The sequence below is a fragment of the Crocodylus siamensis genome, chromosome 5 (assembly GCF_052110815.1).
Source record: "Crocodylus siamensis isolate JL-2025a chromosome 5, ASM5211081v1, whole genome shotgun sequence".
NCBI classification, from domain to species: Eukaryota; Metazoa; Chordata; order Crocodylia; family Crocodylidae; genus Crocodylus; species Crocodylus siamensis.
Genome location: NC_143399.1, coordinates 131,754,828 through 131,782,782, shown reverse-complemented (window position 1 = coordinate 131,782,782; position 27,955 = coordinate 131,754,828). Strand labels below are relative to the sequence as shown.

At 44.3% G+C, this 27,955-nt stretch overlaps 1 non-coding gene across 1 annotated transcript; it reads right to left on the bottom strand.

Annotated features, from left to right (window-relative positions):
• Positions 1-2,921: 2,921 nt before the first annotated feature.
• LOC149864584 (U6 spliceosomal RNA) lies at positions 2,922-3,028 on the bottom strand. The gene has a single exon (XR_016442821.1). It is a non-coding gene; the product is annotated as a U6 spliceosomal RNA (small nuclear RNA).
• Between the last annotated feature and the right edge of the window lie 24,927 nt (positions 3,029-27,955).

Genomic DNA, 27,955 nt, shown 5'->3' with positions numbered 1-27,955 from the left:
TTCATTCTGCACTGGAACAAAAAGGCGACCTTTGAAAACTTTCTGAAATAGAGCTTCTAGATTATCCAATAGCCAGAACACTCACCCAGGATGTGTGAGTGTTCTCTGATTCAGGCAGAGCATGACCTAACCACTCAGGCTCCTTGGGACAGAACCAGAAGAAAGGGAAGGAAGGAGATACCTTAGGTCCATAATAAACTTTCCTGTTGGAACTAATACATTTCCCATGAAAAATTTTAGTTTTGTTGAATCAGTCTTTTCTGAAGACAAAACATTGCTTTGAGAAAAAAATTCTGCTTGGCTTTACTGTTCATTCTTTTATTTGTCAAATATTAACTAATTTAAGACTCTTGCAGCTACAGCTGTCTACTGTCTGAGGGTATCTCTGGCCTCATATATAATGCTTCTAAATATATTTGACAACAGCTCCTGCAGCTTATATCTTCTGGAAAAGTTGAAAGGAACATTTTCCCCTTCCAATCTATTCCCAGCTAAACCCGTCTGAGATCCCAGCTCTAAGAACCACACCAACACTCCCCTTTGCTTATGTGGACCTTTGCCTGGCTGCGGTAGTTGCAGAATTTAAGTTTTTAATACTATACTTAGAGAGGTAGAGGAAGGACCCTGACCACTTTCCGGCTCCCTTTACTGCATTTAGCCAGACTCTTCCACACCCCAGCAGCAGGGACGTCAGGAGCCACCTAATAGCTTCTCCTCCATAGTTGGGGAAAGGGGTTGCATTCATCCTGCTCCTTTATTAGCAGACTTATATCCTGTTAAGACTTGCTCTTATTACTCACTTCTCTGAAATGCCATTTTGGGATCCCTGAAAATGCAACACTGGAGACTCCCAAGAATACATGTGGGACATTGTCCATGGTGGTTGTCCTTTATTTAAAAAAAGTAAATTTGGGAGACCTAAATAAGTTGACTATGTCCCTTTTTAAAGATTTTTTGCACCAAGAGTTTGGAAATATTTTTCACACAGACCTTTCTAATTATTTCCATTGGCTAATTAGAATGTAGCAGGAGAATAGTATACTAGGTTTATAAATGAGTAAGTTACTGGTTAACTAACCTGAAATAGAGGCTAACACTTGTGTGTATGAGTGTGGTATATCTTGGCTTTTGTGCTAACAGACTCAGAAGATGGCAGGGTCTAACTTGCTGCTTTTTATGAAAATGAGGAGGGAAGTAGATGAGGAAGCAGGCTGGCCCTTCACACAGAGGAAGCAAACCAGAATGCTGGCATTGCTATTCAATGCTCTGTTCATGGGTGCGCTCCAGCTGATCTTGCATTCCAGGAGTAGAATAAAACGCTGATGTATGTTCTTGAGGCTGGGCCTCTAAATACAGGGCACTGAGTGTTTCTTTTGAGAAAATAGATGGCATGGTTATGGCACCATATCCATCCCAAATGCTGCAATATCAGGACTGTTAGATGTGGCTGTAGAATACAGTAGTGTTTTACTGAGGGAGTTGGGGTTGGAAAGAGTGGTGAACACACCAAAAAAGTATGACCAGATGGGATTAAGGGTGTGGTCTGGGCTCTTTGTCTCTCCCTAATTGCTAGGCCCCGGAGAACAGCAATGGGAGTATGTGTTGTTGAATCTAGGCTTCCCAGGCCTCTGAAAGTATTCTGCCTTGGCGCAGCAGCTAAGGGACTATCGCCCAGTTGCTGGTACAGAATTTCAGCTCCATTTATACATACTAAAGCTCCCAGCATGTTTCTATCTTTTAAAAGTCTGTGGGCCAGACCAGTCTTTAGGGCTAGGGGCAGAAGTTACACATAAATTGGTATAAGTGATGAGACACTGATTCGAATCTCTAACACAACAGAAGTTCAGTGCACATAAACTGGTTTCAAAATGGCTAAAACTGGTTTAAGATAAACCTGAATGGATGTAGTATCAGACTTAACTGATTTAGGTTTCACAGTTTGTTAGGGGCTGGAAGGGACCTTACAGATCATCTGGTCCAGCCCCCCTGCACATGAGCAGGAAAGACTGCTGGGGTCAAATGATGGAAGCAAGATGCTTTTTGAAGACTGCCAGGGTAGATGACTATACCACTTCAGGGGGAGCCTGTTCCAAACCCTTGGCACTCAGCTTGTAAAGTTTTTCCCTTATAGCTGGCCTGAAGCTATCTTTAATTTTATCCTCCCCTGGGATGCCTTGGTGAATAGATGCTCCCCTGAACCCTGATGTACACCCCTGATATAGGCTACTACCAAGTCCCCCGGAGTCTTCTTTTCTGCAGCCTGAACAATCTCAAGTCCCTCAGCCTCTCATACATCTTGATTTCTAGGTCTCTAATCATGTGTCTGGCCCTTCTTTGGCCTCTCTTGAACTTTTCCACACCTTCTTGAAGTGCAGCACCCAGAACTGGATGCAATACTCCAGTTGCGGTCTCACCAAGGCTGAGTAAAGCCGGAGGATGACATCCTTTACCTTGCTCGAGATGCCTGGGTGAATGCATGCCAGTGTTTGGTTAGTTCTAGCAGCTATGGCATTGCACAGGTGGCTTATGTTCATTTTGTTGTCAGTCATGACACCCAAATCTCTTTCAGTTGTGGTGCTAGGCAAACAGAGCACTGCTGAGCCTGTAAGTGTGTTATTTCTCCCCAGATGTAGCACTTTACATTTCTCTGTATTAAATGATATCGTGTTGAGGGCTGCCCACTTCACAAGCCTGTCCAGGTTGGTCTGTGTTGCCAGCTTGCCTTCAAGCATACCAGTGCGCCCCCAACTTAAATTACCTGATGATAAGCAGACTTGAACTGACAACCTTGTGATAACTAGCACACAACTCAGGTCCTTGAGCCACAAAACAGGCCAATCAAACAAAAACAAAAAAAAAGGCTCCAGATTCACACCCACACTTGAACTCATGGACCTTGTGTTCTTAACTACACACCAGAGCAAAATGTGGAACACTTTACAAATTTTCATGTCATCCTTGAGCAGGGGCCATGCTAATTTTCTCTGCATCACTCCAGTTTTAGTATATGTGCTGCCAAAGCAAGCACAAGAAGGTCTGCTGACAGCAATGAGATTTGATTCCACACAATCAAAGCAACCAGACCTTAAAGCCAGCACCTTAGACCACTCAGCCACACTACCATCTCATTACTGAATCTCTTTCCTCAAACACCCTAGATTTAAGTTAACTCACAGTCCCCCAGCATCCTAAGATACTTTGCACCTCCCCTGCAAGCCACCTCCTCACAGGGTGGGTGGGCTAACCTTGGCCCAAGCTGTCTGCTCCAGCCAGGCAGGGAGGTGTGCTCTAGCCACCTCCCCCACCTCCCAAGCTTCTGGTCTGGGCCACTGCAGGCTTATGGCTGCATTTCTGGAATCAAAAGTGAATGTCTGTTCATTTGCTTATTGATTCAATCTACACAGCTTAGACTAACCTGTGCAGATTCAATTGATTCAGCCTCAGACTTTTTGACTATTTGTACTTTGCCAAAGTGGTATGTTTCCACTGGCTCTTGAGTCTCAGCAGTGTAGTCGGAGGAAGTCACTTGGGTACTGTGAAGAGCTGTGCAGAAGTGCATCTGGCTTAGGCCTTCCACCAGCTTTACACAATTGCTATGAACACTACTGCACTGGCCACAGACTGTAACAGTGCAATGGCAAATCGGGCACTTTGTATGGCAAAATCGCTGTGCCTAAATATTGCCTGGCCTGACTTTAGCAGTCATCTGGAGCTTCCACTGATCCATCTGGGAGCTGGAGGTGCTCAGCACCTCTGAAAAGCGAGATAGCAATGTCTCTAGAATATCTGTGTATAGCACAAGAGAACTAGAAATGAACTTTTAAAAAAATACAGCCAGGTCTGTGTTTCACATTTCTTTCTGCCCTTTCAGCAACCCTTCCCCTCCCTTCTCTGCAAAGTTTATGTCTACAGTGCAAGAAGCAGTTGAATTCTCATGCAGCCAAGCCATCTCCACGCTGTTTTTGATAGTTGAACTGCCCTTTGCATAGCCTCAGTAGCTCTGGGGCCTCTCACGGACAGAGCAGGGTTTGTCTGAGAGGCATGTTGAACTTGGCAGGTACCGTATATCTAATTCCAATTTAAACTACCACCTTTCCGAAGGAAAGAGTCTGGAATATACAGCAGTAGCCGCAAGGAAAATAAGCTCATCCTGCTGCAAAACTCAACCAGCTGTTACAAAGGACCCAGTGCAAGCAGAAGGCCAAAATGTACACCCAACTCTGTAACCTTACAACATTGATCTAGCTGTAGGGTTTTTCTTTAATTGAAAAAGTGTAACATTGGAGCCCGATGGCCTGAATAGGCTAATGTGGGCTAAAGCAGACATAAATGTAACTTTGGAAAAAAAAATCTGGCCCCTGAAAAACAGCCATCTGTTGTACATGTGGATTTACTGTAGAGTTTGTGTGCTCTTTCATAGCCTGATGGCTTCCTGTGGGTTCATCACTTCCCATTAAGTTCAGCAAAGTCAATATTTACCAGTGCATTTCTTTGGAGTCTGGCTGGGTATTTTTTCCCCTCTGGCTAGTGGAAAGCAAAAGCTGATCTCAAATGAAAAGGGAGTTAACAATGGCTCTCTGTAGGTAACTGGGCCTGTGTAAATGGGGTGTTGGCAAGTTGGCTTTGGTTTGCTGGTGGGAAAAGGGCAGACATGTGACCCCACAAAGATCTTGGGAGAGGAAGAGAGACCTTTCTGAGGAGAGGTGACTTGAGCCAGGAGCAGCTATGATCGGAAATCTGTGTTGACTTAATGGACGTACACCGTGTGCATGGTTAATTGGAGGGAATGGCTGGGGTCTTTCTGACTAGAGGTGAGTGTGTGTGTATGGGGGGGGGAGATAAAGCAGGTACATTCAGCACTTCTATGTGCTGTGTGTGCTTCTGTGACATTCGCTTGTTTCCAGTCACTATTTCCTCAACCAAGCTAACCTCAGCAGCAATAAAACAGTGTTTCTTGTGAAACCGTTGAGGGAGGGAAGGCCACACCAGAGCTGAATCATTCAGATTCATATCTTCTGAGGAATAAAGAGTTATTTGGGTCATTCTCAGTCTTCTACACATGCAGTGAATCTGTAAAGAATAAGTAAATTCCAATAATAATATATGTGCCTGTGGTCTACAGATACCCAGCAAAGCAAACCTGAGCAGTCAATGCTTGGGAAAAACTTTGACTTGAAATTGGACAGATGCAATCAATGAGGAAGTCTTTTGTCAAGTGCTGAATCACTTGTTTCCTTGGTCTCTTGTTAGACAACAGTTCCTTCTTTTCAGCTACCTTTTCCAGATTGGCATAGCAGTGGGCTGCATGACTGCAGCATAAGAGGGATAGAAGATCCTTGCCTGAGGAGATGCATTTGGGGGCATTTTCAGGCCCTGAAGATAAATCTTGATTTTTGTCCTACAGGATTTCAAACCATTCTGAAGAGTCCTCTAAAGAACTCAAATCAAGCAGAATCAGGGAGGTGTAGGTGCCTATGCACATGCCCTGAGGCTGCTCCAGTGCACTGTAATTACAGTGCATCAGAGCAGACTTGATTTATTGAGTCTGCTGGAGTGTGGCAATTACTAGGCTTCTGCGGAGCGGCTAGTATTTGCTTCAGATTCGGCAAATTTCAGGGGACAGCAATTAGATTCGGTGATTTGAATCACTGTGCCGAATCTGATTCTGAGATTTGGCTGCTGCCAAATCGGCTGAATCTCCAAACTGCACAGGCCCCCATCCCCCACCCACTCTCCCAGCCCTGTCAATGGCTGCCCTGCCCAGCCCTAGCTCCCCACTCTTTAAAAAACAAAACAAAACAAAACAAAAAGCCCTGACTCATCCACTGCTGCCAGGCAGGGGGCGATCCCCAGTGTCCCCTACTGCCCCATGCTGTGTGGGAGGCTCTGCCACGAGCCCCCCTCCCCCTGTCCACTCTCTCCACCCCCTCCCCTGGCTGCCCTGCCCGGCCCCAGCATCAGCTCTTTAAAAAAAAAAAAAAAAAAAGCCCTAGATTCCCTGGAGACCTTTGACTCGATTCGGACCTTTTTATTGGTCTCCTGATTTGATCTGAATTCGGAGATTCAGCCACCGAATTGGGCCATATCTCCTCTTAATTGAATCAGCACCCAAAGCTTCACACAGCCCTAGTAATTACCGTGTTCCAGCAGACTCCAGAGTCATATGTATGGGGAGTCAGGGGGACTCCAGAGTCAGCATCCCCATACTGAAAAATGGCAGTGGCGGCACTCTAACTAAAGCTGGTGTGATAAACTTTAAAGTGTCCCCGCCACCATTTTCAGTGTGTCCCTCCTGGAACACATGCATAAACGCTCTGTGATATGGGGAGATGTGGCTCATACTACTTCTTTCATTGTTTTTTCTAGATACCTTTGCTTGCTTATTAAGTTGAGAAGCAAAGGGTTAAACAGTTCCAAGGGGCAAAGTTCAGTCTTCCACCTGACCTTGTTCAAGGATCCGAATTCTGATGCTGATATAAAGCATAAACTAACTAAATGTGTTTGCTTGGGGAAGCAATTTGAAAAAGAGAACTGGGTAGAGTATCTTACTATTAGAGTGAACTGCACTGCTACTACATTCCTGTATGTACTAAGACAAAGGAAGTAAATACTGTACGTGTACCTGTGATTCCTGAGAATCCACTACACCTTGTAGTGTTTTAAAAATATTTTTGATGCTGGTGTTTTTCGGGGGATATGTTTGTGAATAAGTCTCTCTCTAGGAAAAAGAGGGTGAATGAAGAAAGTTGAAATAATAGAGAAAGATGAGTGAACTAATTTGGCATTTTTAGTCCTGTGTCTTTTGCTGTTCATGCAGTAGGAGAATCTCTATGGGGCTCAATAGAATTGTTCATGAGTGACATGTGCCCCTGGAGGCTGGGGGGGCCATGGTGGTGTTGGGGGGGGGGGGGAGGGTGGTGAGCGCCGACCAGCAGTTGGCGACCACCTGCAGATACCACTAGTAGTGTCAACTGTGGCCAGCGGTGATCGGGGACTGCCTGCAGACACTGCCGGCAGTGTTGGCAGTTGCGGGGGGGTAGGAGGGTTGTGAGTGGCGACCGCCCCCGCAGATGCCACTGGTGCTTCTGTCGGGGGTGCACCGCTAATCTCAGGGGGTCCACGTGCACCCGTGTGCACCCCCTATGTGTTGCCATGGCATTGTCTGCTGAGGAAAGTATCTTGTACTAACTCTTGCTTTGACTTTGTTAAAGCATAAATAACTAGAAAAATTGCTTTGTAATCTTTAGGTCAACTACATCTGCAAAGGATCCCAGAACACAAAATAATATTTGATGTTGCAAAGGAACAAAGTATTACCAGGGCTGCCACATATTATTTTGCAACACTGACTTGCCTAATTGTATCTCACACAAAATGTCACACATCTGGCTTGACTACAGTTTTTTGTGCAGCTACTAGAAATTGATGAAGAGCTGATTCCAGGTAGCCAACCTGCTGGTCTGCCTGCTGAGCCCTAGCCAGAGTCACATCAGCAGGTAAAATGAGACTGCTCAATATTCAGCCTAGGCTCCCCCAGACCGGTCCCTTGTCCATTGCTCAGGAAATTGTCTTCCCAGCCAGGCTCAGGATTCTGTAGCTCCCAGAGAGAGCCATGCCAGACCTGTTCCCTTAGGGTACAGACAGAAGTGCAGCTTCCTGCTGAAACTGAGAGCACTTTACAGGAAGCGCTCTGAGTTATAACCATCTCCCAGACCAAACAGAAGTTCACTGTTGATTCTTGGTGGGAGGAGAATCTAGCAGCTGGCTGGGAGCCTGCAGCTGGTTTCCCCTAGTAGTGGCTCCTCCTCCCTCCCAGCCTGTCCCTGTTTTCAAAAAGGGAGAGGGGAAAGGAAGGAGAGGGAGCTCATTCTAGAGGTTCCCCAGCCGGTACTGGAGAGTGGGGTGGGTGAATTGGAGCCCCCCCAACCTTGAAGGGGCTGCAATACAACCACCTCACTCTCCAGTGTGGTCTGAAAAAACCCCAGACCAAACTCCCTATGCTCCCTTTCCTCCCTCCCACTCTGAAAGCAGCTTGAGGCTAGGAGGCAACATATATAGAGGTTACAGAACATGCTCTATTTTGAAACCTCTTTATCTGAACCCTCATACAAGTCTGCAGCCATGCACTTGTGTTTTGTCATGGCTATAGACCACTTTCTACACCTCTGAGATGTTTCAGTTTAAAAGCTCTCTGCCGCCATTTTCTCAGTTCATGTCACCGCTTATATAACTGCATGCATTGCAGTGCTGGGCACTTTTGAAAGCACCCGGCACTGCGATGCATGAATGTGTAAAAATGCCATATGTTCCCAAAGCAGATTCAGGAACACTCTTGTGTAGGGTGACAAAGGGATGAGGAAGTGCCTTGCATCCTTCCCGTTCTGCAGACTTTTTTTAAAGATTTTATCAGAATAGTCACATATGCCAGTCATTTCCCCATGGGGTTGCTGGGGTCCCTGTCTAAGGTCTCTCTTATTACTCCAGTTTCTCTCTGAACTCATAACAGTCCTGGAACTCTTACACAAGCTGTTGAGTAAAATAAGAGTCCTTTAAGAGCTGAGAAGCCATCTAACAATAGAAACATAATATTCTAGTTTATACCCAGGCTGGGGGGCAGTACTTTCTAAAATGCTTATCTCCAGGCCATCAAGCCACCTAACCCTAAATCCAGGTTTTCCAGAAGGAAAGAGCTTGGTTTTTGGCACTTACAGATTTTCCAGATGCAGGTATTTTTAAGTAACTGAAAATTTTTGGAACAAGACAGCAACTGTAATGAAGCAATAAACACAAGTTTTAAAGAGATGAGAATCATTGAATGAGGTTTCCTGGTGCCTTTGTGCTGATGGTCTTTTTCATAGATACTTAAATGTTTGCCTTATTTGTGTATTGTTTTTCCATCCCAGATCATGCCTTCTTATTTCCTCTATATTTTGTGCACTTTTCCATTTCATTTTTGCCCCTCCTTTTTTTCCTCTGAGCTTTTTATTACTGTTTTGAACATGTGCTTTACCTTTGCTTTCTATGTCCATGTTCTTTCCGGTTAATCTAATTCCAGCATCCATTTTTCTCAGTCTCTGTATCAGTGGTTCTCAACCTTTATAGACTCAAATCACCCCTTGTTAAGCTCAAGGCACCCTTTGTTAGACTTGAGGTACCCCTCAGAAAATGCCTTTCACTTGTTTTTTTGCACTGCAGAAAACAAATAGAACAATTCTTCCGTTGCAAAGAAATCAGAAAAACCACAAAAGGTCAGAATGTTTTTGATACACTGTATTTATCTTGTGAATCATGTGTAGCATTTGCATATCCAACAGTGCCAATATTTTGTGGCACCCTTTAAAGGATCTCATGGCACCTCAAGGTTCCATGATGCTCTGGTTGAGAATTACTGATTTATATGCTCCCCACTCTTGTCCTCTCTCTTCCAGTGGATGTTATAGTGATGGAAGTTATAATTCAGAGATGCTTCCTAACAGGAGACTGAGGGAATTGGTAATTGGGAGATGTCCCTTCAGTTAGGGAGCTACTTAATTAAAAACTAAGGGCACCTATACGTGTGTGAGGCTGTTCAGAGGCACTGTAATTTTAGCTCATCAGATTAATAAGCAGATTAATTGAGTCTGCTGGAGCACGCTACCATGCTCCAGCAGACTCTAACATCACATGCATCAGCATCCCCGCACTGTAAAATGACAGTGGGGGTGTTTTAACTAAAGCTCATTAGACCAGCTTTAGTTAAAGTGCCCCCCCCACCATTTTTCAGTGTGAGGATGCTGATGCACTTGATGCTTCAGCTCCTTTAATTACAGCGGCTCTCAGAGCTGCTCTATTTAAAGTGCTTCCCACCCCCTGCCTCCCAGAGCATGTGTATAAATGCCCTAAGGTATAAATGCCTACTGTTCCACAATAAAGTTCACTATTTAGTTCTCTTAACTTATGCCTGTATTTATTGATCACTACGGATGTGTGTATGCACTGTAATACAAAGGTTTGCTGTCATACCTAAGGCAGGTTTACGTGAATTCACTGAGGTACTTTTAACAGTATAGCCATGAAAGCATGGAGTGCAAAACCTACCAAGGATCCTGGGGAAATACTCAGACTCTTGATGTGAGCTGAACTCTGTGCTGACACAACTACAACGTAGTCAGTCCCTGAAGCTAGCTTGCTCTTGCTTGGGCATGTCTACATGAGCTGTAGCCACACCTTTTGCATTGCAGTGTACCCAAGTGTCTGGGTTTTGGCCCTCTATTTTTTGTATTGTTCTCTCACCTCTGATTTTCATCACCCAGTCCTAGCAAGTTGTGCCCTGGTACTGATTTCTTCCCCCACACCTCCCTCCAACACCTCCCTCCAAATATAGTAAAGTCATCAGTCTGTCCTACTGCAGCAGTATCACAGTAGTGAAGAACAGCTACTTAGTACATCATAGCTTGCAGATGTTAAAAATAAAACCCCTAAAATTCGCTTTACTGGAAGAAGCAGTGTGTTACTTCAACCTGGCTCTGCAGTGTCTGTAAAGATCAGGCACTTCAGTGGGGCTTTTTGGTGCTTTTAGCTAAAGCTGGTTCAATCACCTATTAGACAAAAGCACTAAAAAAAGCCTTACTAAGCACCAATTGTTATAGATGTCAGAAAGCCAGGTTGAAGTAATGCTCTGTCTCTTCTGGGCATGCATGGGACTTGGCATGGGAACACACTGAGTTTAAAGTGCCATTTTTGTTTTTTAATGTTTGAAAGCACCCTAGTAGAGTTCAAGTCTCAACAGCTCATATGCTGTAGATGGAATACTGTTTGGATATGGTAGCAAACAAGCTTTGCTAGAAGCACTTGTGTACCTTACCTTTTGTTTCTAGGCAATGGGGAGCAGTATCAAGTCTGTTATCAAGGTCCCCTGTCTTGTGACAAACTGAACCTAAATTTTGTGGTGCTCCAGTGGAACAGACTGAAACTGCCTGCGGCATCTTTGTTTCAGTTATCAAAAAATGGGGAGTAACTGAGTATGCAAACAAGTAATACAATCAGTATGGCAATTCCTTTCTCACTGTAGTAACTTCATTTTCAGTTGGATATGTCCTAGATCTTGTATTGGCAAGGTCTAACCATATTGTAGGAACTGTGAGTGGGAAGGCGAGTAGGAGAGTTGGGGGCTTTCATGCTGAGAGCATTTATTGGAGACAGTTTAACATTGTTTCTGCTAAAATCTAATTAACAGGATTGATAGTTACCTTGTTCACTTCAGGTTTCAAGCGGAACACACAGGGTTTTGCTAATCACAGATCTTCAAAACTCATTAAATTAAAAAACAAAAGACCTGATCTTTCAGGATGTGCACTTTCAAGCTTTTTCTTACAAACTGAGGTCTAAAACCTCCTCAAAAACAATAACTGAGATTGTCCCATCATCACATGACTCTGTTAGCTGGGACTTGAAAATCATCAAATGTGGCAAAACTGGTGATAAAAACAGGAGACCTAGCAACATTGCACTCATAGGGATTAATAGGAGGTATTGTTGCAAGCTGTCTGCACACTCAGGGGCTAAGTAGACAGCCAAAAGCCCAAGTCTGACTTGATTCAGTCTTTGTAGGTTAGTTTAAGCTGCAAAGATTGAACCAATAAGCAAATGAACAGACATTCACTTTTGATTCAGGAAATACAGACACATGCCTACAGTGGTTCAAGCCAGAAGCTTGGGGAGGAGCTAGAGCACAGCTCTCTGGCAGATAGCCACCATTGTTTGCATCTTCTTCCTGCTGCCCCTGAGGACTTTGGGATTTGTAGTCCACAATCGCAGCAGCAGGAAGACTCTGCAGGGTTGCTCATCACTTCCTGTTTCTGCTTCCAGGTGCCTCTGGTATTTGTAGTCTACAGTTGCAGCCAGCACTAAGTAAGCCAGTAGGGCAGGGCAGCTCTGTACTTGGGGGAAGGTGAGTTTAACCTGGCCCCAAACCCCAGCCAAGGTTTGTTGGGGAAGGGGGAGCAGGGAACGAGCACAGTAGGCAGTAAGTCAGGCCTCACTGCTCTAGCCATGGAGTAGAGGGGTGGGCCAGCCCTGCTGTCTGGAGCAGACAGCCCATCCCAGGCCAGGGCTGCAAAGCATGCTGGGGGACTTAACTTGGACCAGAAAGGGGTCTGTAACAGAAGTTTTATAAATCGGTTTGACCTAAATCAGTTAAGTCTGATACTATACTCAAGCCAGGCTTATCTTACCAGGCATTTTGAAACAGTTTAAGTACACTGAACTTCTATTCTTTTACAGGTTTAAACTAGTTTCTGATCACTTAAACTGGTTTATGCGTAACTTCTGTCCCTATCCAGGAAGAGAGCTCTGTATAGAAATAGTGAGCTATGTTGGCTTGAAGTCAGGCAGAAGGCAGGGCAGAGTTGTATGGCATCACTGAATTAGACTTGCATAGGGTTAACTTTAAATGGAAGCAGCATTTCTTCTCAACCATAAAGCCTATAAATATTTTGTTTAAACAAATAAACAGACCAAAAGTACCTCAATTCTATAGCACAGTTTTAGAACAACAGCTGGATTCCCTGGCAAGGTCTACCAGTTACAAAATGCACATGACCCTGCTTTTAATCAATGGATATCCCCATCTTTCCACATCCAGAGAGTCAATATTGCCTTATTGTGCTGCATCCTGAGAAGTCAAGGAGGTCAGTGCTAATGCAAACGCACTGAGAAGCTACAGGCTTCCTGTTCACTCAGCTCAGCAGACAAAGGGTACTCCCACTTTGAAAAAGCTGGCTTAGTCATTATTTGCAGAGCCAGTCTTATCAGTACTGTACTTGATGAAAACAGTTTCTCCTAAGTGTTAAAAATACCATCATGAAAACATGTAGTCACAGTGCCATACAAGTAGAAACTGCTTGATTGGAACACCCACACAGAGTTTTGCAATTAAAGATGATGTCTTGGAAAATTTAAAAAAATAGAACGGACTCAGACTGGAAGTCTGCAAAAGAAAGAAAACTGTGCTGAGTAAAACCATGGCACCAAAGCATGAGGGCCTACACTTATAATGGTATAAACCAATATAAATGAGGTGTGGACCATAACACACAGCTCTACATCAGTGGTTCTCAACCTCTATAGACTCAAGGCATGCCTCAGAAAATGCCTGCTCTCTGGCCCTGTGCCCTCTGGGATCATGGAAAACCCTAACTCCTGTAACCACCATATTTCTCACACAGAAGTCTGCACTCTGAAGCAGAGGGGGCAAAATATAGAGAGCAATTGGGGGGCGGGGTGCAGAACCAGTGGATCCACAATTACATGGTAACCACTGCCACAGTGGTCTTAGGTTACAAAGTAAGCTAAATTCATTTGGTTTTGACTACTAAAAATAATAGAGCAGATCTTTTACAAAGAATCCAGAAAGACTACTACAAGTCAGAATATTTTTGACACTCTGGGATTCTATCTGAAATCTCTGGGTTTATTTTATGAATAATGCATAGATGCTTGCATACCTAACAACACTTATATGGAGTGGCACCTTTAAAAGGATCTCACAATACCCCAGGGTGCTCTGTCACTCCCATTCAAAATTATTGTTTTATACCAATGCAATTACTAGGTGCTGGTGTAGAGCACCACTTACGTTTTTGGCTAGGGACAGACATTCAAAAAAGCCTGAGCCTGAATTGATTCAATCTTTGCAGGTTAGTTTAACCTGGCTATGCTAAACCGGTTTTGTAACCAGACAGACATCCCAGAAATGTAGGCACATGCCTGCAGTGGCTTAGGCTAGAAGCCGGGGGGCACTAACACAGCCCTCCTTTTCTGATCACTTAAACCAGTTTATGTGTAATGTCTGTCCCTAGCCTTCCAGGTTAAAAATTACACCCCTTTAAGTTACATCAGTGTAGGTTTTGCATGTCCTTTTTTTCCTGGGATAGCTGTTGGATCATTTAAACATGATGATTATTGACTCTCTGCCACTTAGTTGCAAGGTACTATATAACACTACCCACAGCAACAGCTACCCACTAAGAGCCATTCATCAGTCTCTGAATACTGGTGTAACTTAGATTAGTATACAAAAACAAAGGGAGTTATATTGGAATTAAAATGTGTGCTGAACCTGTAGTAACATTTCATCTCTGTACTTTGTTCTTTGTGACCTTTAGCACAATCTTTTTTGCTCAAGAGGCACTCTTCTGTGTCTCTTTTTCCCCTCCCCCACTACTTTTTCTGCCTTTGCGCAGCATCTAGCATGGTGAATCTTGGTTGAGATCTCTAGGATACTCCTGTAATTGTTAGCTGTGTTAGCCTGAAGTCAGGCAGAAGGTAGCATCTGACGAAACATCAGATGTGTTTCACAGCATCTGATGAATTAGATTGTTGCTTACTAAAGTTCATACCTCTCTGCAGGGCCATCCCTGGGGGGTAGGAATCGGGGTGACTGCACCAGGCCCCACGCTTTGGGGGACCCCATGGATCCAGGGAGAGCAGCATGGTGCCTCTGCACTGTCGCTGGCTGCTCAGCACCCCCTGCCATTGAATTCGCATGTCCAGGGGCGAGACCCCACACAAGCTGATTTGCCCCGGGCCCTGCACCCTGCTCAGGTCGTCTCTGCCTATCTGAACCACTTAGTCTGTCTATGCCACCCTGACTTTCTGTCTGTAATGTTAGTGATGGGTCTAAACTTAGACACACACATCTCTTCCTGCCCTGGGTGCACAATGCAAGGAATTAAACTGTGTACTATAAGCTTTGTAGCATCTTTTTTTCCCAGGGCCATTCTGCAGCTTACTCTGTATCTCCTAAGGCCATTCTGGCAGTGGTTACCATGTAATTGTGGATCCACTGATTCTGCCCCCCTCTGCTCTTTATATTTTGTCCCCTCTGCTTCAGAGTGCAGACGTCTGTGGGAGAAATATGGTGGTTACAGGAATTAGGGCTTTCCATGACCCCAGAGGCACAAAGCCCAATTTAGCTTTTAACCTTCCCTTACAAACATTTTAAATAACACTTGACTACTTAGTAGTAGCCAAAATACATCCATTATTATATGAAACATGAGTATCACCACAATTTGAAGGATCAGTCATTATGGCTACAATCATTAAGTGAGAAAGGGCATCCTAACAAAAGAGTTATCACAATTTGTGCTGAGCAATGTGTTCAGGACTATCAAGCTTACATATTGTGAAAACTATTCAGTGGACTGCACAACTGCAGCATGAGAGGGGAAAGAGGATCTTTGTCTGAGGGAGAGGATTTGGGGGTATTTTCTAGCGCTAAAGGCAAATCTTGACTTTTGTCTTAATTATTTTAAAGATCTCACAGTGTTCAAAGTGTTCAAATGCAGAGTCCCAGAGAGAACAAGAACCAAGAGTGCAAATGCAGAGGCCTGGAGAGGTTAAGAAAGGTAGAACAAAACAAGGATATCAATGAGACAAGAAAGACATAACTGAATGCAATACCAAAAGTGAAGAAGAGGTTGTATGTATGTCATCATGACAGAAGCCAAGCATTCAAAGACAAAGATGAAGTGGAGTGATGAGATACAGGTAATGCCAGGGAAAAGGAAGAAAAGATGCAAGTTATTGCAGAAGACTAAAGTGCAACAGGATTATTAGAAATATGAAACAGCCAAGAAGGAGACCAAGGAGGTGGTGGTAGAGGCAAAAAACAAAGCACCCTAGAAAAGTTGTAAAATAGACTGCAAACAAAGAAAGGTGAAAAAGACATATGCTGACTGGCAGGGGCTTAAGAGTCTAACCAAAGATATTGGGGACATATAGGGAAGTAGGATATTGACAAAGCCAGGAAAGATCAAGGGCAAATGGAAGAATTATTCTGAGAGACTCTTCATGAAGAGAACCCAAGCAGGGTGTAGAAAAGTTCTTGTAAATCAAGTCTGGGTTGAATCAATAATGGAGAGAGAAGTAGGAGATGCCTTTGATGAGATAAAACATCGTGAAGCTGTAGGACTGGAGAGAATATAGACATGGAAAGCATCAGGGTGCAAAGCTGTAAGTAATCTCAAAAAGTTCTTTAATAAGACCATGTTATGCAAGACAATACCAGTGGCACGGAGAAGGAACTTTATGGTGTTCGTGACAAAATCCTAGGGTGTCAGGATGCTCCCAGACTTACACATAGTATAATAGGGAGCGAGGTCTCCTGTTACTTTAAGAGAAAAGGTGACCCTTAGCAGAGAAGCAAGTACCACAGAGTGTAAAGGGCAATAAGGGTCATCCCGTTGTAGGCAACAGGGCCTGAGGCTGTGGATTTATGGTAAGTAGCAGCACCTGGGCTGGTTACCAGGGAGTCAGATTGGGTGACCAGAAGTAGTAGGACAGGGGTGGACAAAATATGGCCCGCAGGCCTCATCTGGCCCTCCAGCTGATTGGATCCAGCCCACAGGCAGGCACTCACCAATTAATTGTATCCAGGCCGGTCCACAGCTGCACTCTGCCTGGAGCTGAGTCCTGCCTGAGGTAGAGCATGCTGTGCTCCCAGCCTTCCCTGTTGGCAGGCACAGCTCTGAGCAGGGCTTCTGCTGCTGCCACTGCCCAGGGAACTGCTGGGCTCCCCCAGCCTCCAGCAATTAAGGAAAGGGCAGGAAAGCAATTGCCACTGCCGGCAGCAACAGAAGCCCCTGTGAGAAGACAGGAGAGGGGCAGAGGGACAGCTGGCATCACCATCTCTCTTAGTCTCTGTCTCACACTTGCCCAGTGGACTGCAGCCAAGCCTGCACTGGCTCCTGCTGCTGTTGCTTCTCTCTCACCTGCCTGCCTGGTGGGGCCACATCAAGTGCACGTGGGCTCCTTCTGTCCATCCCTGCCTGCCCATCAGGGCTTTGTGAGCGGCCAAGCTCCTTCACGCCTCACTATCTTCCTCCAGTCACATGTGCTCCTTGCATGAGCAGGACCAGAATGAGGTGCTGTCAGAGCCCATCCTGCTTTCCTGAATGCTGCAACTTCCCTTCCCTACCTGCTGCCTGGAGCAGAAGAGGACAGGGACACTGGGTCTTAATTCTGTGTATCCTAGCCCCACTTTAGATTAGTTACAACAGAAAAATCTGTGCTACTACAGCAAGAGTTCGCAGTCACCCCCCATGAGCTCATTGAGCCTTCTGACTGGATGAGGGTCCTTCTGGGTTTTCCTATGAGATGAACAGATGCAGGCCACTGAGCAAAACTGATGTAGTCTTGCACTGTGAAAGCAATATGGATAGGAAATTGCTCCCTTTTAAGTTGGACTGTGCATCCATTTCTTTTTCAGTTGCATTGATGCTGTTGCTATGGCTGTTACCATTCAGGAAGGTGAAGTGGCAGTTTTCATTAAGAGTCTTAGAAACTGGCTTGATTTCCCAGCCTCCCTTCACCCCCACAATTTCCATCTCCATTGCAATGCACAGCACTTAATGCATCTCTAGTGTGCTGACGTATGCAGAGTAAGCCAATTAAGCTTAAGGAAAGATGCATTTAGTTTACATCAAAACGGCCACACCATTCAGCTGTGAGTAACATTCCTCCATTATCGAGCACAAAAAAAGGATCCCTACCACAACACCTGTCCCTGTTGCCCTAGCAACAGCTGCAGACATAATTACAGCTGAATGAGTAAGAGTTTCACAAGCAATTGGAGTACTTTCCATAGGCCTTGCAGATCTCATCATACCAGGAAGGACTGAGTGCGCAGGACTGGGTATGATCAAAGGCCGGTAGTGAGTCATCTCAAATCCAATAAATGATCATTAGTTGGAAGGGGGAAAGAGGTAATTAGATGGGCCTGACTATCTAGTAGTTATGTTGGCAAGACTAATGGGGTGGTACTACTGCCACTGAAGACTTCATTTGCTTAGAGTGACTCATTGAGTGTGCATGACAAATTATACACTGGAAAACCTGTTTGTCCTTTTTGATGGCATTTGATATTCAAAGTCTAGTATGGTGTGTCCATGCAATAGAAAGCAGCCATGTGACTAATGATACAATCACCCAGGTGAGTGCTCCCTTTACTTTCAATCTTATGCAGAAGGAGCCTGCTCATAGACTGAAACTGGCAGTGGTGGTGCTGCTACTGCTAATAGCAATGCAAACTTCTTACATGGCCTGCATCAGAAATTGGGGAAGCTATAACTCTGGGGACAAGGAAGTCAGCAGTGAGGGTCAGAAGGTAGGCCCTAAATTACCAGATCCCTGTAGCACTAGGGAGGAAATTCACACTGTCAGCCTGATTCCTAGCTTTGTGACTGTCCTTAGCTTTATTATAAGGTAGAGTGAAATCTTAGATCCCAGTGGCTCTAAAACTTGGTGTTCAAGCTCTCTATCTAAATCTGAATCTTGAAGCTGAACTAGGTCTATCTTTTACTTAAGGACTGCCTGATAAGTGAACCCCTGAAGTTCTCATTTAAACAACTGATTTATTTGTACTGAGGTATTCATTTGGAAATCACAAGAGAAATTATATTCTTACATGGCTTCTAGATCTTCTGTCTACAGGTAGGCTAGGATTTAGAAATGGGGGGCAATGAAAAAATAAACGACAGCAAAAAATAGTTGCATGGTTTTTTTTTAAATCTTTTTTTGTTTAAACAAAAAAATCTTGTTTCAGTTTTAGGGGCAGTTTCAAGCTTGTTCCTATTTTACCCAAACTGGATTTCTTATCTCTGATTAAACAAACTTGGCTGTTTGCCCTTGAAAGCCTTGGTCTAAAAAGCATCCACTAAAGAACCACTTAGTGCGGGGAATATAAACAATGCTGAGGCTTGTTGGTTATTTCCTTTTATGTGTGCTTTTAAGAGAGAACTTGATTACAGCACTTGAAAATTTTTCTTTTATTATAGCTCCCCATAAGAAAACAATTATGGAGACAGTTGCCCTGATTTTCCCATTGATTCCAATGGTGTGACACTAATTTACACCCTCCTACGAATCTGGCCCAGTAGTAATGAATATTTTAAGGAGCCTTGGTTTGTGTATGTTTTAATGTGGCAAGGTTATATCTCTTGTAATATTTAGCTCAGGTTCCACTTTCCATCTTCAAAGCAGCACATATAGGCTTGGATTATTTCCACTCCTTGCATGAGGGGAAACGTGCAAGGAGCCCCTGTACATGTGTTCAGAGGAGTGCATGTACTGTTCCCAGTAGGATTCATCTCACCTGCAAAAGGACAGAGATGAAACCATAGACCTGGCCTTTGGCTCTGGAGAGCACAGGCTACAACAAAGTAGTCAAGTTCCACATGCCAGATGAGGCTAGGAGACAGAAGTCAATTTTTCGGTGGAAAAGTTCTATCCTGGCTCTGCCTGGGTGAGTAGTAAAATACATCTGTCCCTTACTAATCACTCCCTGTTTCCCTGCCTACCTTCAAGTAGGGAAGATCCCAAGAAATGCTATGAACTAAAACTTCCTGTTGACACTATAGGGAGGATACAGAGTACTTTCTCTGCATCAAACCCCATGTGCTCTACCAGAAGTCACCACCTAGCAGACCCAAAATCACCATGTGGGAGCTCTCAGGTTGCACGTCTGCGCATTTTCCGTCTGATCCCCTCCCTCCCTCAAAGAATGGTATTTGAGAGAGATGAAAGAATGTACCATTTACAATCAGACTAACTGGAATAAACAAAATAAGCAGTAACAGCATGTTATGAAATGGAATTGGGATCTGAAGAGCAACAAGTACCGTAAGTCCTTGCTTTCCTGCACACGGATAGATTAGAGAGTCACAGCACGTCCAGATGTACTTAAATGGTTTGAATCTAGTTGGCTTAGGTCTTGATGGCAGTAAAGCTCTGGGGGCACGGGCTTCAGTGTTGACTTCAAAACTCCACCACTGCATAAGTACTCTGCAGCTGGAGTTTACTTGCCCTTGAAGTAAATATGAATATTTGTCATATTCAACATTTAATATGGAAACAATCTTTTGTAGATAAAAGATCTTGTCTGTCCGCAACTGTTCTAAAGACAGGTTTTCTTAACAGGCAAACACAGAAAGACTTCCTTCTTCCCCTTTCTTTCCTCCATTTTCCCTACTCAGTAAATCCCCATTCTCTCCGTCCCATTTCTGTACATCCAAAACTGAATCTGTGGCAAGACTTGTTTCATGGGAGGTTCAGAATTGGATTTGACACTATATGATGGGCATTCTTTGTCAAAGACCATGTGGTTTTCACCTACTCCTGTTTTTAAAGTGGACTGTTACATATACACCTAACCCAAGTAAATTAACTTTTTTTCCACTTAGTGAGGTTTTTTGGGGTCACGGTTTTAGCTAAAACCCATGTCTGATGAAGCAAGAAACTGAAGAACATGCCCTCTGATGAGGATGGTTAAGCACTGAAACAAGTTGCCTAGAGAAATTCTGGAATATCCATCCTTGGAAATTTTGAAGAGCACGTTAGACTCGAATGGAATGGTTTAGTTGGGGATGATCCTTCCCTAAGCAGGGGGCTGGATTAGATGGTCTAAGATGGTCCTTTCACTCCTTTCCTACGATTCTATACACATGTGGTGAGGTTTTAAGGAGATTACTTTCCATCAGCCTTTTGTAGCTTACAAGCTTTCCCCAGCATTAGGCAAAAGAAATGAAGGGAATGGAGAATTTTGTGCTATGCATTCATAAAGTGTGTGAATATTTAAACAATGGTATACTGATTTTTGTTGAGGCCCTTAGGCACTTCTGAGATTTGAAGGGTTCATTGTGTCCTGTTTCCATCCACGGAGGACAATATCCTTTAAGTCTAGATGGCTCATTTTATATGAAGTATAACAACTGAGAAATACCCCTATACTAGCTGAGGATGTGGCCTTTCTAGTGGCAAGTGAAGAGTTGCTATAGTGTGAGTAGGTCTACTCATGATGGCTTTAAGCTAGCTAGGGTGGATAGTAGTAATATGGTGGCCAGGGTTTCAGTACTGCCAGGATAAATCTGTCTGGGATGCTAGTTGCATACTCGGATCATTAGCCTGCACTAAGGTTTGTGCTACTGTGTCTTGGTATTGTTTCTCATGCTGCTATGCTACATGTGCTGCAACTGCACCTTCACTTTGCTGTGTGGATGTAGGTTATGCTTACATGGCACAATCTGGGGCCATGCAGAGAGACTCAAGATAGCTTAGGTATCAGATGCTGTATTGCTGCATTCTCAGCAGGATTAATTACTCCAGGCAGAGTAGCACACTAACATGGCTGTCCTGCTTCCAGTACTTGAGTTCTGACTTTGCTTGGTTAACTCTGCAGGGTACTGGATCAGGCTGTGAAGACATACGCATAGCTGTACTGAAGTCAGTGGAGCAAGACTAATTTCTACATGCTGAATGTCTAGTCCAGATCTCATCTCTCAATCTATAAGATTCTGAATCTCCTTCCCAGCAAACCAAAAGGTGCAAAAATTCTTTCTCTGCCAGCATTGTACAGACTGCTACCCTACCAGGATGATTTTAGCTATACATTTAACTAACCCGACCTTGCGTAGCTCGTTTTCAGGGTTAAGTGAACTGCCTCATTATCTTCCAGCTCTTGGTTATGTCCTGATCTCTGCTTTGGGTGCCTGAGGAATTAGGGTAAGTGGTCATGCCTACTTATTTTCAAGCTGAGCTCTTCCAGTGAAAATGCTACTGGGCGACATTATTTATGCTGTAGGTAGAATACACAGCTGCTTATTCACTTCTCCGTCCCTTCATTTTCTCCTTTTATGCCTTTCACCTTCCTGATGCACAAACATATTGGTTTAAGTGCACATATGTTACCCTCTGCTCTGGTTGTTAATTCACCTTATTGATTTTGGGTGATCTAGACCAGTGATTTTTTTGATTTTTTTTTTGATTTTTTTTTTTCAACCAGTGTGCTGTGGCACCCTGGGGTGCCTTGAGATTTTTTTCAAGGATGCCACAGTGTTAACACTGGTAAGTGTACAAACATGATTCACAAGGTAAACTCTGAGTTTTCATATAGGAACTTGTATTGTTAAAAACATTCTGACCTGTTGTGGCCTAAGTTCTTTGCTACAGAAGAATTGTTCTATTATATTCTGTGGTCAAAAAACAAGCGAGAACTAAGACCTGGCATTTCTAAGTGGTGCCTCAAGTCTAACAAGGTATGCCTTGAGTTTACAAAGGTTGAGAACTAGTGATCTAGATATGGAAAGGCAGGGTATATCTTGTCCATCTATGAATGTATTTGAATTCATAGACATGAGTTTCTGTATCTATAAATGTGCCCATTCATACACTTCCATCAACAATTGCTCTTTGTTGCTTTTCTATCCTTGGGTAGCAGAACTGATGACAGACGTTATCATCTTAAATGGTGCCATCATGGTGTATAAAACAAGTAAGAACCATCTTCTGGGAGGAGGACACTGACATCAGATGCGATGAATGCTGATTGATTTCTCTGTCAATGCAATCAGTACAACATGGATATCCTATACATTAGCAAAAGGCAATTAGCAAATTTGAAGGCCAATCTAGATCCTGTGATAGACAGGGATTCCACAAATTATCTCAGCTGAGTTGCTGGCCCATATCATCAGTTTGGCTGCGGTTTAAGCAATAATGAACATTGAGTATCAGTACAGGGAGGGTAAAATTAAGCTAAAAGAGAGCTGCTGTTGGTTTCATTGCAGGTAGTACTTTATTTACAGTAGTTATTTGAAAGGCAAAGATTATAATGAAAAATAAATAAAACTCTAGAAAACCAGGTCTCACAGTTTGAAAATGGTAACTGTAAAAGTCTTTTAAAGATTTCTTGTTAAGTGATGCTCTTCCATACCATGAATTTGCTCCTGGGCGCTACCAGTGTTACAGTAAGTTTGTCCCAGGCACTGGCCTCACCTGACATACATAGTTTTGCTGTATCAGATGCTCTTATTGAGAGCAGCCTGATGAAATGTCATACCAAATTACTTTGTACAAGAGGTTTGGCTGAAGCAAAAATCAGCACAAGTGACTGATTGGATTCTGTTGTTTCTGGGGTCTCTTGCAGTTTCAGAAACTCTTGGCCAGATTCCATCTCCTTTTGGTTATGGGCATGGGACTGAGCAACAAATAAGGCCAGACTTTGGAGGATCTACCATTTGTAGGATAGGCTTCAAGGAGGAGAGAAGGGCCTTGTGATAGAGTTCAGTTTGGAAGGAAATGTTGAAAGGTTATTTTTGTGCCTAATTCTCTGTATCTTGTGTAGCTCTTCACGTTGTGTAAAAAGCTCCCAAGTCTGAATGCCAATTTTTGTACTGACCTAAGCAGCTATCACTTTAGACTATGTAAAGAGTCAAAACTGTTATTTTTAACAAGTTGTTTAGTTTTTCAGTTATTTTTGGTTGGCACCTGTTTGCATCCTTATAACTTTTTTAATAATTTGAAAGTGTGCTTAGACATTCATCTGAAAACAGTGAATTAATACAACAAACTTTCTATCACTGGAAATCCACTAAAAATTAAAATGAGAGAGCCTAATAATGAACTGACTGACATCCAAGGATACTGATTATCCACTATTCTTGTTACAGTCAGTGATAGCTTTGGTTGTACTTGGGTGCATCTATCTACACGTTCATTAATGTGCCATAGTTACAGCTCTTTAAGTTTAGTACTTGGTTAAGCAAGTGCTTAGTCATTGCACAGTAACTCATGCTACTGCACAGTAGTGTTAGTGCATGGGTTCTTAGTGATGCTTACCATGCAGTCGCCTAATACTACTGCACAGTAGCATATTGGCATGGTTTCTGCCCAGCACACTACTGTGCAGTTAGCGTCTTGTATATATGTTCCCCTTGTCTCCAAAAAGCAGATCGTAAAACGCTCATGTAATAATGCTAAGGATTCATAGAGAGACACGTTTCCCTCTTTTGTTAGTACAAGGAAGATGAGAATTTGGCTTTTAACACAGTGCAGAACATGAATCAACAACAATCCACTTCCAGTGCTGTAATGTTATAGTTCTAGTATTCTTCCTTAGCTGGTTCCATGGGCAGATGTAGGATTTTGAAAAGGGAGGTGTAGTGCATTGTCACATATAGCACAACACACATTTTTCTCCAGTTAAAAAGGAAAAACTAGAAGCCTCACTAACAAGTAGGAGTCCAGAGCTATAATATTAAATTTAAGATTGAAGTGCAAACCCCACCCCACAAAACCTTTATTGGAATGTGCATTCATTTGCTCTATCATATATTATGTATAAAAACATAACAGCCTAGGCAAAAATAATCCAAATGCATTGTTTCATTCATCCTGGCATTGTTATAGTTAAATGTGTGTTGCTTTTCAGAATCATAAAACAAATTTGAGTCGTCTTGAGCATCTGGATAATGCCCCAATGCTTCATTGAAAGTGATTTCCACACCTGAACTAATGTTCACCTGAGTTAATATTTCCACATCTAAATAAATATTTTTTAGTAGTAAGACTAGCTGCAGTGCTGGAACCATTAAAGACCATTTAAAAGGAAAGAGGGACATTAACACCTGTGGAATAGTTTAGAAGGAATCAAGCAAATTATAAAGAGCCATGAAGTCAATCAACTCCCTCACTGCTGCCTCAATAGAAACGCTGCTGCCTGCTGCTAGATAGTTGGCTTTAAACTTTGGATGGACCAGTGTAACCCTTCTGCCAAGCACTAGATGGCAGCAGTAAGGCCTGAGTTCACCTTGGGGTTTTACACAAATTGATCACCTTGGCTTGAGCCTGCACCCAGAAACCTGGGAAAATAATTTCTGCCTGGGTGCTCCAATGTGAATGAACTTCTGTACTTGCAAGCAATATCAAACTATAACAGGGTTTATTAATAAGGGAAAGAGAAATGGGACGACAAACATTTAAGAACCCCTTAATAATCAGTAGCCCACCTCAACCCACTGTGAACAGTTCAGCACAATCAATAGGTTCAGAATTCTTGCTTAGCCCTACACAGGGTAAACAGTGTAGACCAGCTTGTCCAACATACAGCCCACGGGCTGCTATACGGCCTGCCAAGGCGTTTTCTGAGGCCCGCTGTGCTGTGATGGGAAACAAAAGTAGACATTTGTCCCTCCCCCAGGCCCTCAGCAGCTTCCCAATGGCTGCTGAAGGGCTGGGGAAGGAACAAGATTCCCACACACGCTGTGTCAGCTTGACATTGCCAATGCAGTGTGTGTTGGAAGAGGAGTAGCCATGTGCCTCTCAGGACAGGATGAGCCCAGCTGGAGCAGCAGGGGCTCGGCTGCACTTTGTCCTTACCTGTCCCGGTCAGTTGTGAGCGGCACACAACTCCGCTGTTGCCTCTGCTGGCTGGTGCCAACCCGGGTGGGTCTGTCCTATCTGGAGCAGCATGCAGCTGAAGCCGGATTCCCATGTACTGCTGGGGATAGGAGGAGGTCGGCACCAGCCAGCAGAAGTGGCGGTGGAGCCATGTGCCGCTCAGGACTGACTGGTGCAGGCAGGGGGAAAATGCAGCTGAGTCCCTGCCACTCTGGCAGGGCTCGTCCCATCCTGAGTGGCACATGACTCTGCCGCCACTTCTGTTGGCCGGTGCAGACCTGACTGGCCTCCTCCCATCCCCAGCAGCATGTGGGAAGCCAGCACAGTGGGCCTTGGCAGGCGAGGTCCTGGCGTGACGTCTGTGGGACAAGGCGGCGGGAGCCGGTGTCTGCTGGACCCAGAGCTCCGGGCTCGCAGCACTGAGGCCACCGGGGCAGCATGCGTGGGTGGCCAGGCACCACGGTGAGTGGGGCTACACAGGCAGGATCTCTCTGGGCCAGGACAGAGGGTGGCTCGCCGGCCTACTGGGTAGTAAAGAGTTCATGATCTGGCCCCACATTCAAAAAGGTTGGACACCCCTGGTGTAGACAGGGCTAGTGTAGCTCTTAACCCAAGGCTTCCTTTGCCTCACCAGCTAGGGATAGTCATTACACACAAACTGGTTTAAGTGATCAGAAACTGGTTTAAACCTGTAACAGAACAGATGTTCAGTGCACATAAACCAGTTTGAAAATAGCTGAAACTGGTTTGAGATAAATGTGGTTGAATGTAGTATCAGACTTAATTGATTTGGGTCAAATGCATTTATGCAATGTCTGTCTCAGACCACTGGTTTAAGTGAAACCAAACTCTCCTAGCATCCCAGCATACTTTCTGGGCTGGGCGGGGCACTTGATTCCACAGCAGAGCTGGCTCCTCCTCTCTGCTCCCTGGCTGGAGGTTGTCAGAGACTGGAGACATCTGCCTGGCATCCCCCTGACCCCTCCTCTTCTCTCACAACTCCCTGCTAAACAGGGATTCCCTAGTCCCTTCTGCCTTACACAGACACCTCAGCATGACCACATGCTGGTTTCAGTCCATGCTGTGGCAGATGGGTCAAAGGCAGAATCAACAGGTACCTGGTAATGTTCCTCTGTTGTTTTCTTAATGGGGTGATAAACACTGTGTTATCAATTCCCTACTGGGCTGGTCAAAGGGGGGACCCCTTCCTAATCGGAGCATCCTGCCAGGGCTTGGTCAGGCCCCCCCTCAACTCAGCACTATGGAAGGGAAGGGAGGGCTGCTTTAGTGCCCTCTGGCTTCTAGCCTGAGGTGCTGCGGCCATGTGCCTGCATTTCTGGGATATCTGTACAGTTACAAACTGATTCAGCCTAGCCAGGTTAGACTAACTTGCAAAGATTGAATCAGTTCAGACTCAGGCTTTTTGAATGTTTGTCCTTAGCCACCACCACTGCAGTGCTGCTCTACCACTGCTGTTGCCAGTCCCCACCATGGCTGGGAGGACACAGCTCCTTGTTGCGCCTCACTGTTGCTGTGGGGTGCTGCTCGTTGCTTCTCACCACCTCCATTGCAGTTCCTCACTGCAAGCGGTGAGTTGCTCCTCTTCTGGTTGCAGAGGCAACCCAGATTTTTTAGATGCAGTCTCAGCTCTTTCAGGATCTAGCAGGTACAGGCTTCTGCCTGCTAGTATTCTAAGGATTTCAGTTCTTTAGAACCAGGTGGGTAACAAGCTCATACTGAACCCACTAAAAGGATTTGTACATCACCACCCCTTATGTCTTTATGGTTAGATGGTGAGATACAATACTATCCCCCTAAAAGAACTCCAGTCTGGAGCCTCTCCTTTTTCTTCTTGTGATTCCTAAACAGGGGGTCTCTTCACCTTAGATTTCCACACAAGTCATGGTAAGCACTGACCCCTTACATCCATTTACTCAACTTTCACTTACAATATCGGTCCTCTTATCTGTCAACTTTACAATTTTAGAAGGCAGGGCCAGTCAACACAAACCTGACTTCCCTGGCCCTTTAGGCTGCTTGCAGATCATGGGCAACTGGTGCCTCTCAGGTCTGGTGGGGGGGGCACCAGATTGCTGACTGGGGGGGCGGTCCCCCAGTAGCTGGTTGCCGAGCCAGTGGCAAAACCAGAAGTGCACTAAGTGCACAAAGCAGCGAAACCCCTAAGTGCACTTCCAGTTTCACGGCTGGCGGTTCCACGGAGTCCATGGCTGATCTCAGGGGATGCATGTGTACTTGTGTGCACCCCTACACATCGCCAGTGTTGCAGATATTACAAAACAAAACAAAAAAACCCCTCACACTTTATTGAAATAACCAGTACATTACTTTGACCCAGCTCTGCAGCGTCTGTATAGATCAGGCACTTCAGTGGGCCTTTTTGGCCCTTTTATCTAATAGCTGATTGAATCAATCTGATTCAATCAGCTATTAGATAAAAGGGCCAAAAAACCCCAGTATAGCACCTGATCTATACAGATGTCAGGCGAGCTGGGTTCAACTCAGGTGCTGCCTCTTGTGGAAATGTGCTGGACTCAGTGCAGGAGCGTACCCAGTTTAGAGTAAAGCACTGCTTTTTAAATTTTTTTTATTTAATGTCTGCAAGCAGCCCTACAGTCAAAATGTTAAAAGCTGTTACTGCAGTTGAAACAAGCACAAAAGAGTTGTTTATTTCCTCACCCTTTTATACCAATGACAGCATGCAAATAAGCACCACAGAGCA